General features: G+C 41.1%; 1 long non-coding RNA gene across 5 annotated transcripts in view; it reads left to right on the top strand.

Annotated features, from left to right (window-relative positions):
* LOC117806366 overlaps positions 1-12,638 on the top strand; it is a 41,814-nt gene that overhangs the window by 620 nt on the left and 28,556 nt on the right. For 3 of the 5 annotated variants that reach the window (XR_004629652.1, XR_004629653.1, XR_004629654.1), the window contains exons 2-3: positions 1,953-2,062; positions 2,802-2,881. This is a non-coding gene — a long non-coding RNA (uncharacterized LOC117806366). Of the gene's footprint in view, positions 1-1,952; positions 2,063-2,754; positions 2,882-5,582; positions 5,665-11,579; positions 11,731-12,638 lie in introns of those variants that run through there. The other 2 variants (XR_004629651.1, XR_004629650.1) reach the window with 2 other exon arrangements.

Raw genomic sequence — 12,638 nt, 5'->3', positions numbered from 1 at the left:
AAGTGTTATAAACTACAATTCATTGAGAATCCACTTGAGGCTGGCTGCAGAAACACCGGAAACCACATAGACACCAATTCAAAAAAGACGATCTTTGCAGCATTAATAAACATGTTTACAGCCTGGTTCAAAAACGGTTTGGCTCTACGTAGCTAATTTCTCTATCGGCACACACTGTACGGGGGGTGAATTTGTTTCTAACCAAGCGGCAAACTCCGGTCTCAAATGATGAAGCCCATGCGGAAGTGCTATAAACTGCAATACGTCGAAAATCCGCTTGAGGCTGGCTGCAGAAACACCGGAAACCACATAGATATGAATGGGAAAAAGACGATCTTTGCAGCATTAATAAACATGTTTACAGCCTGGTTCAAAAAACGGCTTGGCCCTACAAAGCTAATCTCTCTAATGGCACACACTGTACGGGTGGTGAATTTTTTTCTAACGTGACGGTTAAGAAGATATTAAGATTACGAGTTTTGCCCAAATAAGGACATGACTGACGTGACTCCCTGTCGGGAACACACAGCCATTGGCTAAGAGGCTCACACTACGTCACACTCTGCCTAGTTGAGTTCCGCATTACCAATATGGCTGCTGCCGTCGATTTGCTTCAAAACAGCTCTCAGGAACAGATGGGTGACGTCACAGATACTACGTCCATATTTTATACAGTCTATGTTTCTAACGCGACGGTTCAGAAGATATTAAGATCACAAGTCTTTGCCCAAATAAGGACATGACTGACGTGACTCTCGGAGGGGAACACATAGCTGTTGGCTCAGAGGGTCAAACTCTGCCTCTTTAAGTCACACTATGCCTGGTTGAGTTCCGCATTTCCAATATGGCTGCCATGGTCGATTGGCTTCATAACAGCGCTCAGGAACAGATGGGTGACGGATACTACGTCCATTATTTATGCAGTCTATGGTTACCATATGTATTACTGTGCTCCTTTTATGTTTAGTCAGAAGCCCTAAAAGGACACGATTAAATACATTTTATTTTCTCAGTTTTCTCATTATCTCAAGAAAACAAAGCTAATTGTTGGGATCTTGAGAAAAAAAGTGAAATTAACTCGTTATCTTGAGAAAACAGAGAAAATGAAATGTTTTTAATCATGTTCTTTTAGGGCTTCCGAACAAATGCCATTATTTGGTTTATTACGATTAACTTTGACACACCATGAAAATGTGCTAAATTTGGTTCTCCCAGTACCAAACTTATTCTTTTTTTCATTTGCTTTCAAAGCTGTCTGCATTCTAAATGTACAAAATACCAGGCATCAAATTGTCTTTCTTTGTCTTTCTTTGATAAGCTTCCATCGCTTTACCAGACACAGATTGATGTCTCATTTTCTCAGATGGCTATTGTATCATTCTCTGATCTTGTCAAGCATTATCAAAGTTCACCACTGACAGTTCTGGTAATGTCATGTTTTGACTGTAGCAGCATGCCATTTTGTCAAAATGAAAACAGCACTGCTTATAATATCCCTGCAAGGATTTGAGACTTGACAACCCCTCCAAATCATATCCTAATCAAGCAATTTTTCCAATTCCAGTCCCATCACATTGCTCTTTTGCCGTTGAACTGGGGAGTTTTGTTGTCCTTTTCTAATGCTAATCTGCCCTATTCAGCATCTCTCTATGAGGCTATTTGTTGTGAAATAAATCCCCTTGTTTGCCTCCTGCATGTATAATTGATATTGTTGCCAGGCTTTTTGTTTGTGCTGTGGAGAGCTGAAAGGCAGCACTTTGGAGGTGATGAAGAAAATTAGGACTTGTAGCATTGGTGTTCCAGTTGAGCTCAGCTGGGCTTGATGCCACTGATCAACCTCTGTTTGATGTCATGCTACTCCATAGTAGATTGATCATGATCATTTTAGACGTATAATTATTTACAGCACTGTTTGATATGCTTATTTTGCTCCCCTCTACTTTGTCTTGCAGGCAGAAAACTATTTGAGATGTGATGGCACCATGAATGAGATTTCATCTGACAACACACCTAAGGCTGAAAATCCTGTACTAACCTTGTGCCTTTACACATATTGAATTGGGTAAGTTGTTACTAACTTAACACACACAAATGCTTAAAAACTATGAGTTCCCAAAACTATAAACTCCTTTACATTGTGTTCCCATCTAGCTACTGTATATTCAAACAGAATTCATTATGAATTATCTACAATATATTTCCCCCCTTTTTATAACAATGTATAGAGCCCAAATAGTGCAAAATAAAAAGGGGGTATATGAAAGAATAGGTATAGTCTTTATAAGTGTTTATCAGTAAAAACAAAAAAGTGGCTTGCATTCATTTTTCAAATCTCAGAACATGAATGGCCATGCTGAAAATATTATTTTCTCTGCTAGTTTCATACAATACTTCTGCACTGTTTCTGCCTGCTGCTCCTCTGAAGACATACAATGTGTATGGCCATTGATATGCCCTAACAGAGGTCACAATTTGCATAAGAATTAACAGCTAGTAAATTAAATTGATATTCAGCGCACATCTCCGTAGAATTCGTCAGACCTTTGTTCCCTTGCCTGGCAGAGCCCATGTTCAGCCCCTAGCTAGTCAGAAACATCTGTGCAGTTAATAATTTGATAAACAGCTTACACAAATGCTAAATTATCTCCTCCGCCTTCGCCCTTTTTCTTCCTCCCCTTGTGAGAGACTTGGAACAGTTGGCTCACCTCTCTGTGGTGTTGGGTTTATCTGTCTTTTGTGGTTTTTCTTCCACAGCTCTGGTTTTCATGGCCCTCCCTTCACTCCTTTTCACTATCACTTAGATACTGAAGCAGTGTTTGGGGTTAATGCAAATCCTCAATCCTCATCTATGAAGAAAAAGGCGTAGGAGTTGCCTATTGTGGTAAGTTTAAAATGAACTTGGCCGGAACGTTTGTTATTCGTTCAGGGCTCCGGCTGGATAGCATTTAAAAAACGGTGAAGTAGAATTGTGACATTTAACAACACATTTTAACATTTACAATGCCATTGTGTGTCCATTGAGTTAAAGCCCATTGTTTGCCTAGAACTCAGGTGACTCCTTGTGAAACTGCAAATTAAGGTCTGACATATTTTCCAGGGGAGCATTCTACATCAGAGTGCAAAAGCTTTCAAGTTCCATGTGTTAATTCAATGGTCACTTGTTTCTATAATTGGCTGATACCTCTAGCAAAAGAGATTTGACCGGGCTTTTATAATCGTTTCAAAAAGTAGGCACTCATAGTTGGCACAGGTGTAGTTTGATTTTCACAAAGGTATATTAAAAAGATTAAATGTGTCCAGATAATGATATTAGTAGTATCTGTTCAAAAGCAGGTCTGATAAAGTTTTAAAAAGGATACAAAATATAACAGCCTAATCTTTATATGTATGTGTGCAGACAAATGAGCCCCCATGACTGCATTTAGTTTATTTGTGTGTCTATGTTTTGTGAGTACGATTTTGTCGATGAGAGGACTGCAATTAGTTAAGTGCTATCAAGTGGATGAAAAGCTGCAACAAATCCCCTTTATAATTTCATGGAAAAGTAAGCTGACAAAATAGAAACGGATGGAGAGGAATGAGTTTCCAATGTTTTCCTTTTTATGTGTGACTTACACAAAAATTGAACACCAAGAGGCGCTACGAGGCTCTGTTAAGATATATTACATCTATTTTTTGTTTAGTTTTCACTTCAGATTTCTCTGTAGATGTTGTCTCCTCTATCATTAAGAATGAGTGAGGAGATCAGATTCACCATGATGCTGCACTTGTTGTTTATTTGAATAAACATCAGGGCAGTCTCGAGTGCTGTCTGAGAGCACAATGCTTCTGTGTGGTTTTGAACAAAGACTTGCAGGTCTAATGACAGTGGCCTGTTGTTAGAGCGAGCATGTCTTGTGATGTCGTAGTTTTCAGAGTGGATTCATTCTCCTCTCTCTTTCATTTGTTTATTCTTTCATTTTGGCATCAATTACTAGACTTTTTACAATATTTTCCCATGCTTGCAGACAATCCATCCTGCCAGTGGGCGAGAAGGACATAGAGGAAAGAATCATCTTTCAGTTTGACGGGAGTCTGTGAGCTTAGAGTTTGACCGACAAGCAGGGTCTGTGCGGTACACAGCGGCAAATAAAAGCTGTGTGTGTGGTTGTCAGAGGAGATTTATGTGGGATGGGATGTTTGGGTCAGGCCACTGGCAGCTAGGGCTTGATTTTTGCTCCTGGAGTGGGCCTGGTTGGTTTCACTGATCTCTGGTATTCATTCACCTCCATGTATGTTTACCAGCTCTTGCTCTGAAGAAGTGAACAGTTTTTTGTGCAGCGGGTTAATTTGACATAAGTGAAAATAACACTGATGAAACACTATGGTGTAGCTTGTGTTATATTTGGTCTTGGTTCACTGTACTTAAGTTTTTTATGTACATTTTAAGCGTATAGGCAGGTTTGGAGTTATAGCTGGGCGATATTGAAAAAGATGTTTTCACTATAAAATGTTCATATCAGTCGATATCGATAATTTTCACGATAGATATCAAATCATTATTTCATTTAGATTTAAAGGCAGACTTTTTCCCCAGAGTGAAGTTAAAGAGACCAAATGGTTTGTTGGCTTGTGATTTTTTTTTCTGATAGGCTTCTTGAATCCCTCATTTTTGACACTGCGAACACGAAGCAGGTCTTTTGTGATAGATGACATTTTAGTGAAGGTTTTGGTTGTGGATTCAAATTTGTCTTTAATGTTGTGTAACAACTATTGTTTAAGGCACATTAGCGCTCCCTCCCTTTTCAGTGGTTGGAGGGTGTAATTACAGGTTTAAATATATCATATTTTTATCGAACATTTGATATATTTATATTGAGAAAAAATATATCACAATAATAATCGTTATTGAATTATCGCCCAGCCCTATTAGAGCTGGGCGATATTGAAAAAGAGGTTAACACTATAAACATTTTCAAATCAGTCAATATCGAAAACTATCATCATAAATATCAAACATTATTTCATTTAGATTTAAAGGCAGACTTTTTGCCCCTGAGTGAAAGTTAAAGAAACTAAATGGTTTGTTGGCTTGTGTCTGGGATTTAGTTCTCTGATGAGCTTCTTGAATCCCTCATTTTTGACAGTGCTAATGGGAAGCAGGTTTTTTGTGTGGTATGAGATTCTGGTGAAGTTTTTGTTTGTAGATTCAAATTTTACTTTAATGTTGTGTGACAACTATTGTTGTGCACATTAGCGCTCCCTCCCTTTCCAGTGGTTGGAGGGTGTAATTACAGGTTTATATATACCAAATTTTGATCGAACATTTGATATATTTATATAGAGAAAAATTATATCATGATAATAATCGCCCAGCCTTATTTGGATGCAGCTCTGCATATAATTTCAAAGTTTGGGATCTGTGATTACCATATTTGAAATATAACAGCAAAATTGTTTCATAATATAAACCAAAGAAAGGTGTAGAAAAGTAATCCATTTAGATTTTTTTTTAGATATGCCTCAAACATCTTTAATAGTTTGTCAAGCCAAGACAAGAAATAAGGGCAGCTCATTATATAAGCATCTCTCTCTTCATCCAGGGATACAATCCACACCTCGATGGTCCATTTGACCTCCTTGTCCAGGAGAGGCCCACAGGGCACATGTCACATCCACATTAAGGTATTAGTGAATACTTTATTTGTTTACATGATGGGCATTCTCCCTTGTCTCTTCTGTGGGTCACACTCAGTTGACACTGCTACTGGATGTCACCGTGCTTATGTAGGTTTAGTCTTTCTGGTCAAATGATCCGTCGGTTTGAACTGAAATTGGGAATAGCAGTGCAGGGATCAGCTCCGGCCCCAGCTTTCACCGCTGTATTAAGCCATCACAGTGTTGTAAGGCAAGCTCACATAATGAACCCTGTCACCGCTACCACTGCACCAATATCCCCACAACACGCCGTGCATATTGATTGCAGATTGTGGGTGCGAGAACATGTGTGCGTGTGCGTGCATTCGTGTAATGTATGTGTACATGCTCACACAAGCTCACCTTTTTCTGGCAAGAAGCAAGGGAATCATGTTACTCTCTGACTGATTAGAAAGCTCATGCATAGGAAATCACAGCAGAGACACTGCTCCCCATCTGCCCGCAGTGCAGGTGAAAACAATTTACACATCAGCAGGCTAATGGATACATTCATAGGGAGCACAGACAGAGAGAAAGAGGGATTGAGGGGCAGAGAGAGAAAAACAGAGAGAGAGAGGAAAAAGAGAGGGGTTGTAATGGGCCCAGGCCGATGCAGGCCAGTGGCCCTGGTCATGCGGCCAAGCCAGATAGCAGCATATCAGATAACACATAATCACTGGGGTCAGGGACTAATGAATGCGGTCGTGGCCCAGCAGAGCAGGCTTTTGCCCGTGCTAAAGACACTTGTAAACAATTCAGCTGGGTGAAACATGGCAATAATATGTTGATTCAGCAGGTAATGAGGTCCTCCCTGAATCAATACCCCCAGCTAACCCCTTTCCCAGGTGGGCCACTGAAGAACAGCAAGCCAGGTTGGTGATCGCACACCTCTGCCGATGACCTTTCCGTGGCAGTAAGGACACGAGGCAGTCTGAAGAGGACTATTCTCGTATTGCACAAGGCGCTGAGTGTCAGAACTTTCATTCGCAGCAAGCAAATGAACAGGCAGGCGCTGCATGCTAATGAGTGGCAGGCTATTTTCCACCTTTTTTATCTGCACATTATGCTCTTGACTTTGGAGAAGGTGGGAATTAGGTTGGACCTCAGTGTCAGGCTGCCTGATGGCTCCGCTCAGGAAAAACTGGTAATTGAAGCCGATGGCTGCCGCGGAGGAGGTCTGAATTTGGAAATAAACAGTTTCAAGCACTGCACGTCATTTCTAGAGAGATGACAGGGGGAATGGAAATGAGCTGTCTGGATCTAATGTGCTTTCGCAGCAGGGAAAAAAGGGGGCCATCTTTCAGATAACAATTCCACTCATTAGGACTTCAGTGCCACCATAATGACGAGAGACCAAGTTGCTAAATTCAGAGAGGACAATTAGGAAACACTGGCACCCAGACAAACCAAGTAAACAAGGACACATGGCGCTAAATTCCACATATACTGTCGCTTTATGTTGTGACGTACAATTAATAGTTTTCAAGGGCAGTTTGAAGCTTTAAAATCGCTCCTGTTGTTTGTTAGCAAAGTGGGGAAGAGATATATTTATTCTCATCTCATTGGTGAAGTAAGCCATTTATGTTGGAGTCAATGCTTTTGAAAGGAGAATAGCAGATTAAAAGCCTGTGTTTCATTTCACTAAGGGAGTATTTGGATATAAAGAAGATACTTGTATTGGAAATTCAGCTTCCCAGGACCTTTTGTCATCTTCCAATCATTCAGGTTTTACAGATTTGGAAATGAGGGTGTAAGAGCTGAGCATTTTCCTTTAAATGTGCATCATATTTTCAAAATAAGAAATGCCGGGAGGAGTTAGAGGAACCTACAAGCTAATTTTCTCTGTAATTTTGGTGGATGTGTCCTCCTCACCTTCCTCTCACTTGGCCTTCATCCACTGTACCTCAATGGTTACAAGCAACTTCTCAGGCTCTGCGGTTGTCTAGTGTCCTCATCTTCATTCTCCTGTAGGAGCCATGCCTCTCTCTATTTTAATTTCCAAAGAACTACCAATAAAATGCATTTCCTCAGCCGTGCAAAGTTCCTCAACTCCTCTCCCTCCCCTACTCAAGGTGCCTAAACAATGTCCTAAAATATAACATGTAGACATTTAAAGCATGATCCCATGGGTTGAATGATTGTTTCATATTTGCACAGATTTTTTTCTTTACTTGAGCATACTTTAAAATGGCAGCAGCAGTTAATCTCTGATGCTTTTTAATGTGGCATCAATGTAGCATGTAAAAAATAATGCAACCTTCCATGGACGCGGCATGCAACCTTGATGTAGCGGGCAAGACCACAGGGGTTTCTTAGACTACGATAGCCTTCATGCTCATGAATAAAACAGGGGGTTTAGGGGGCTTCCTGTGCAGCTAATTCACAGCGCTGAGCTTCCAATCTGTTTTTATGGTACTTGGGCGGAACAATTTCTCTTCCCCTGCTTCAGGGCTGTGTACAGCCAGTGAGCGGATTCTCGGCAGCTTGTACAGGGATAGTAATTTGCTATAATCAGTCATTGTGCACTGGTGAGTTCAGCACAAGCTGAGATGTGATACATTGTGGTATTTCTTCAATTTCATGCAAATAAACAAAGCAGTGTTGTTTCTAAAATTGCCCTTCATTTGTGACATGAAAAAAATAGTTGGAATATAGCTTATAACACAACTTCCATGTAACTGTTAGGCAAAAGTGATTTAATTGATCTACTGTTTGAAGTTTTTTTAAACAAGACGTCCATCTTTTACTTGTCATCAAGTTTATCTTCTGTGAAACGACTGAATGTGATCAGCAACGTCCTCTAAAACCAAACCTACCACGAAACACATTCCCATTACTCTGTGCAATTAGTAACAAGGAACGCGGTTGTCTTCCTTGTGAGTCCTGTTTGCAGAATCATTACCAGGCCCTGCTGGTTCCTGCAGCACTGAGAGGAAGTTAAACAAAGCGCCACTCACACATAGCCCCTACGTGGCGACAACAGACTCCAGACCCATCGCCAAACGCTGCGAAGTGAAGGGCCTGTGAAAACAAACCACTACGACACCCTTCACTCTTTCTTCTACTCGACCGCACCCTGTCACCATCCAAGCCAATCAGTAGTATCTCAAAGTACGTTAAGAACTGAGAAAACAAACCCCCAGGCGACAAAGCCCCAAACCTCTCCATCTTAATTCTGCAGCACACCTTGTCATGTCACAGCTATCCTATAAAGTAGCTACAACCCACCTACCTTTCTCATGGTGCCATCATTATTTTACCTGCTTGAGTATTCTTCTGAAGAGCAAATAAGGAGTTTTCATTTTAAATTCTGAGCATGTATGTAAAAATGTGACCAGATAAATAGAAGTCAGTCGCCAAACATATCGATATTCTGTGCACACACGCAGCGTACACACACAAGAGGCAGAGGGGACCTAATTAAATGCAGACTTTGGCTGTGTGGACTGGCGTACAGTGGAGCTGGGCCCCAAGCTGCCACAGCAACAGTTCATCTCGGCCAATTAGATGTTGCATCAAAGCCAGTGCAGCCATAAAGCGATGGGTTCACAGGCGGCATTGTTGTGTGCGTGGTCAGCAATCAGCAACGTCCCCTGCTGGGAACTGACGCTGTTGAAGCTGGAGAGAGGGTCACCTGACAACAGCCAGTACAGCAGAGGCCTGCCTGCCTGCTGTGTGATCTTCTTCTAATGTGTGTGAGACTAAACTGTAGGCCTTGGGGATGGAAAAAAGTTATATATATGTGACTGTTTTTTACAATGTTGTCTATTCTTTCCTCAGACAATTTTTGACCCTGGTACTTCTATCTCAGTAGACAGTCATACGTGACTAATATAGATACAGGTGATCCTGTTACAGTAATGAAAATAATAGTAGCAAAAGAAGAGCAGGAAGGAGATGCAATGTGTTATCCTGATGATGGGCACAGGTACTCAGATTCTCCTGCTCCTCTCTGAAACTGAGCAGCTGTCGTCAATCTGTTTCTCTCCTCAACTCAAAGCTGCGAGTAAGGCGGGAGTCGGCCCAGGATGGGTTTTCCAGGATTATGAGGGGGTCAGGGCTGGAGTGCTGCCACTCTCCCTCTCAGCAGCCGAGCCATAGCTCCCTCATTATACCTGAGGAGTCAAAACAATACCCATGGTGCACTGGGGCCTCTGGGACAGGCCCACCCCATGCCCCATACAGGGTGGGGTGGACCTACTTTCATAATAACTGAATGGGAAAAAAGAGATACCTCCTGTACGGTCATTAATAAGCATATATTGACATAAAACTTTGCGTGATGTTGAAAAATAATCCCACAGAGCATTTTTTTCTCATATTTAAACACATTGAGAGCACTTAAGACGCATCACTCCCTCTCTAGCATTCTCGTGAGTGCGTCTGTTGTAGGTCAGAGAGTGTATTTCATGTATGGATGGCAAATAGGCCTAGTGTTTACAGCACGTAAAGGCATGCATTAGCCAATCACATCAGTCAGCTTAATTTATTTACCGTATTTATTTATTTATTTCCCTTCAGTGAAACATAATTACAGATTATGTAATGTTAAGGCCTGGCATGTTGATTACTGTCCAGTGTTTAAAAGGCTGCAGTTCTTAGTGAATTAGCGAGTGATTAGTGCATGGCAAATCTACTTCATTCTAAATATGTTAATTAACACGCTGCGCAGTGGGTGCTGTAGTTAAAAGCACTAGTAACCTCACACAAGCTTCAAATGTAACCACACTCTAAATGGCTTGCCGTGGGTTTTCTTTGAAAGGCTATATTTAATTAAATGCCATACAGTAGCCATTTCAGGGCTAATGGAACTTATATTATATGTAAGAGATCTGGTGAGGAGTCACTTAACCATCCATTACAACTGAGGTTTCAGTTGTGCAGCAGCGTTTCATGGACACATGTAAATGACGGGGATTAAATCAGCATTGTAATACAATTTAGTGAAAGATAGGAGACGTTTGAAGCGACAGCTTTACTTACTAGTGATGTCAACGGTGATGTTTACTTTCTTATAAACAGCATTAAAACATAGTGAATTGCCACAACACATTATCATTAAGGCAATACAATTTTAATGAAATTTAAATTTTTTAAGAATGCAACTTTTGTCAGTTCAATTAATATTCCACATTTTAAAGAAGGCAGGTTTTTGTCGAATGGACAGCATGTAAACACAAGACCAATGCGGACTAAGTGGGCTACATAGCACAGAGCCACCTAGTGTTAGCACTAAGCACACAGTGGACTCTTGTTGAAGCTCATAGTATCCTGTCATTATGACAAACCGCCTGAAAATACAGAAAAAAAAGGGTACAAATAAGCTTCATGGTGAGTTATTTTAAAGAAAATCCCTCTACAGTTGATCTTACAGCATGTTTTGAACACGATTAGCAAGCAGTGAGGAATCCACTTAATTTAAATAAATGTATTTGTTTTAGCGTTTTCTACATTTTTAGTGTAGTATTACAAGTTTTGAATAGTTTAAACCATAATAACAAACATAACCTGTCATGTACACTTGCTGCTTTCATTGTGGAAAGCTGTTCCTGCAGTTTCTCATAGCTTGGTTAAGGGTGCCCCCATCTGGCCAACAGCTCACTTGTGTGTTCTCTGGCTGTTTGGTTGCTCCTTTGGTTCCTCCTCCTTCCCACTGCTCGTCCTTTGCACTGATTCCCATTTTAAAGGCTAACCTTTAGATAATATTATTGCTGTGTGTAAACTACCTTTGCTATTTTAGTTTTGTCTAAATGCCACTTTAATAGTTTTTGGCATGATAGTATTTTCAATGTGTGCTTCTAAATAGGACAGAAAACACTCAGGAGTTGTGGAAGACTTTTTGCATCAAATTAAGGATTTATTTCCATCTTTTTTCTCTCTGTTTTGCACATGCACCCTCGGAGCCCGTGCAGCAAAACTGCATTGGTTGAAATAAGGGTGCCAGTGTGCAGAGGTGTAATTTGCAGCCTTGCCAGAGGATCCCATTTTCTTGTGCGTGGTCACTGGGCGCTGGCTGCTGTTCATCAGCATGGAAGTCTATGAGGTGAGAAAAATTGTAATGATGGACACTGAGCGGCGGGAATCAGCTGCTCAATAACCCCCCTTAATTGCTTAGCAACAGTGTTCCAGGGTCTCTCATTTGAGATCAAGAGTTTAGTGGACTGAAGACTCCGCTTTGGAGAAATAGAGCTTGTGCCATTCGATAAGGCGGCGGAGAAATGGGCTCTATCTTCTACTTCCTTTGTGCCCTCCCTCCCGTTCCTCCACCCCCTCTTCTCTCTCTCTCCTTCTCTTTCTCCATCTGTCTCTCTCCCACTGACCCCCCCCCCAACCCTTTCCTACCAGGATGATTATGTTACTTTCAACTGCATGATGTATTCAGTTCACTAGATTATTTTCTGTCATCTCAGTTAATTGAATTCTGTCCATCACATATAGATGTTTTCACATTTGCATAAAGGTTAGAGTGGTGAAGAGTGTCAAACTTCAATTTAGACAATGTCACTCAAATAAATATACTGGCCTCTTTCTCCGTCTCTCCCCCTCTCATGGATCTCTGGAGGTGGATATTTACGGATTCTGTCTGAATTTAAATAGATCTGTATTCCTGGGATGCGCTGGCTCTCATATACATGTAAATATGAATATGAAAATGACCGGATGGCTCTATGACGTGTGGTTGTGTGTGTGAATCTTTTCAATGATCTGCATTTTGGTGCATGCTTTATTTGATTTGTGTGTTTCCATCCACATGGTCACCCTCATGGCAGGTTAGTGACACAGACAGTTTGTGGGCAACACTCTCCTCCACTGAGGCTCACAGTAAGCACTTCCTCCTACTCCCCTACTCATTGTCAAGTGCCTCTAACATGCAGCCTACAAACACCATGTGAAAAGTAGGACTGCGACGGCAGCCGGCATTTCGACAGGACCTACCCATGTATAATGCGCGAATGCATCCA

The sequence above is a fragment of the Notolabrus celidotus genome, chromosome 22 (genome assembly GCF_009762535.1).
Source record: "Notolabrus celidotus isolate fNotCel1 chromosome 22, fNotCel1.pri, whole genome shotgun sequence".
In the NCBI taxonomy this organism is placed as follows: Eukaryota; Metazoa; Chordata; class Actinopteri; order Labriformes; family Labridae; genus Notolabrus; species Notolabrus celidotus.
The sequence above is the reverse complement of the archived record's forward strand: the minus strand, read 5'-3'. Positions and strand labels throughout refer to the sequence as shown.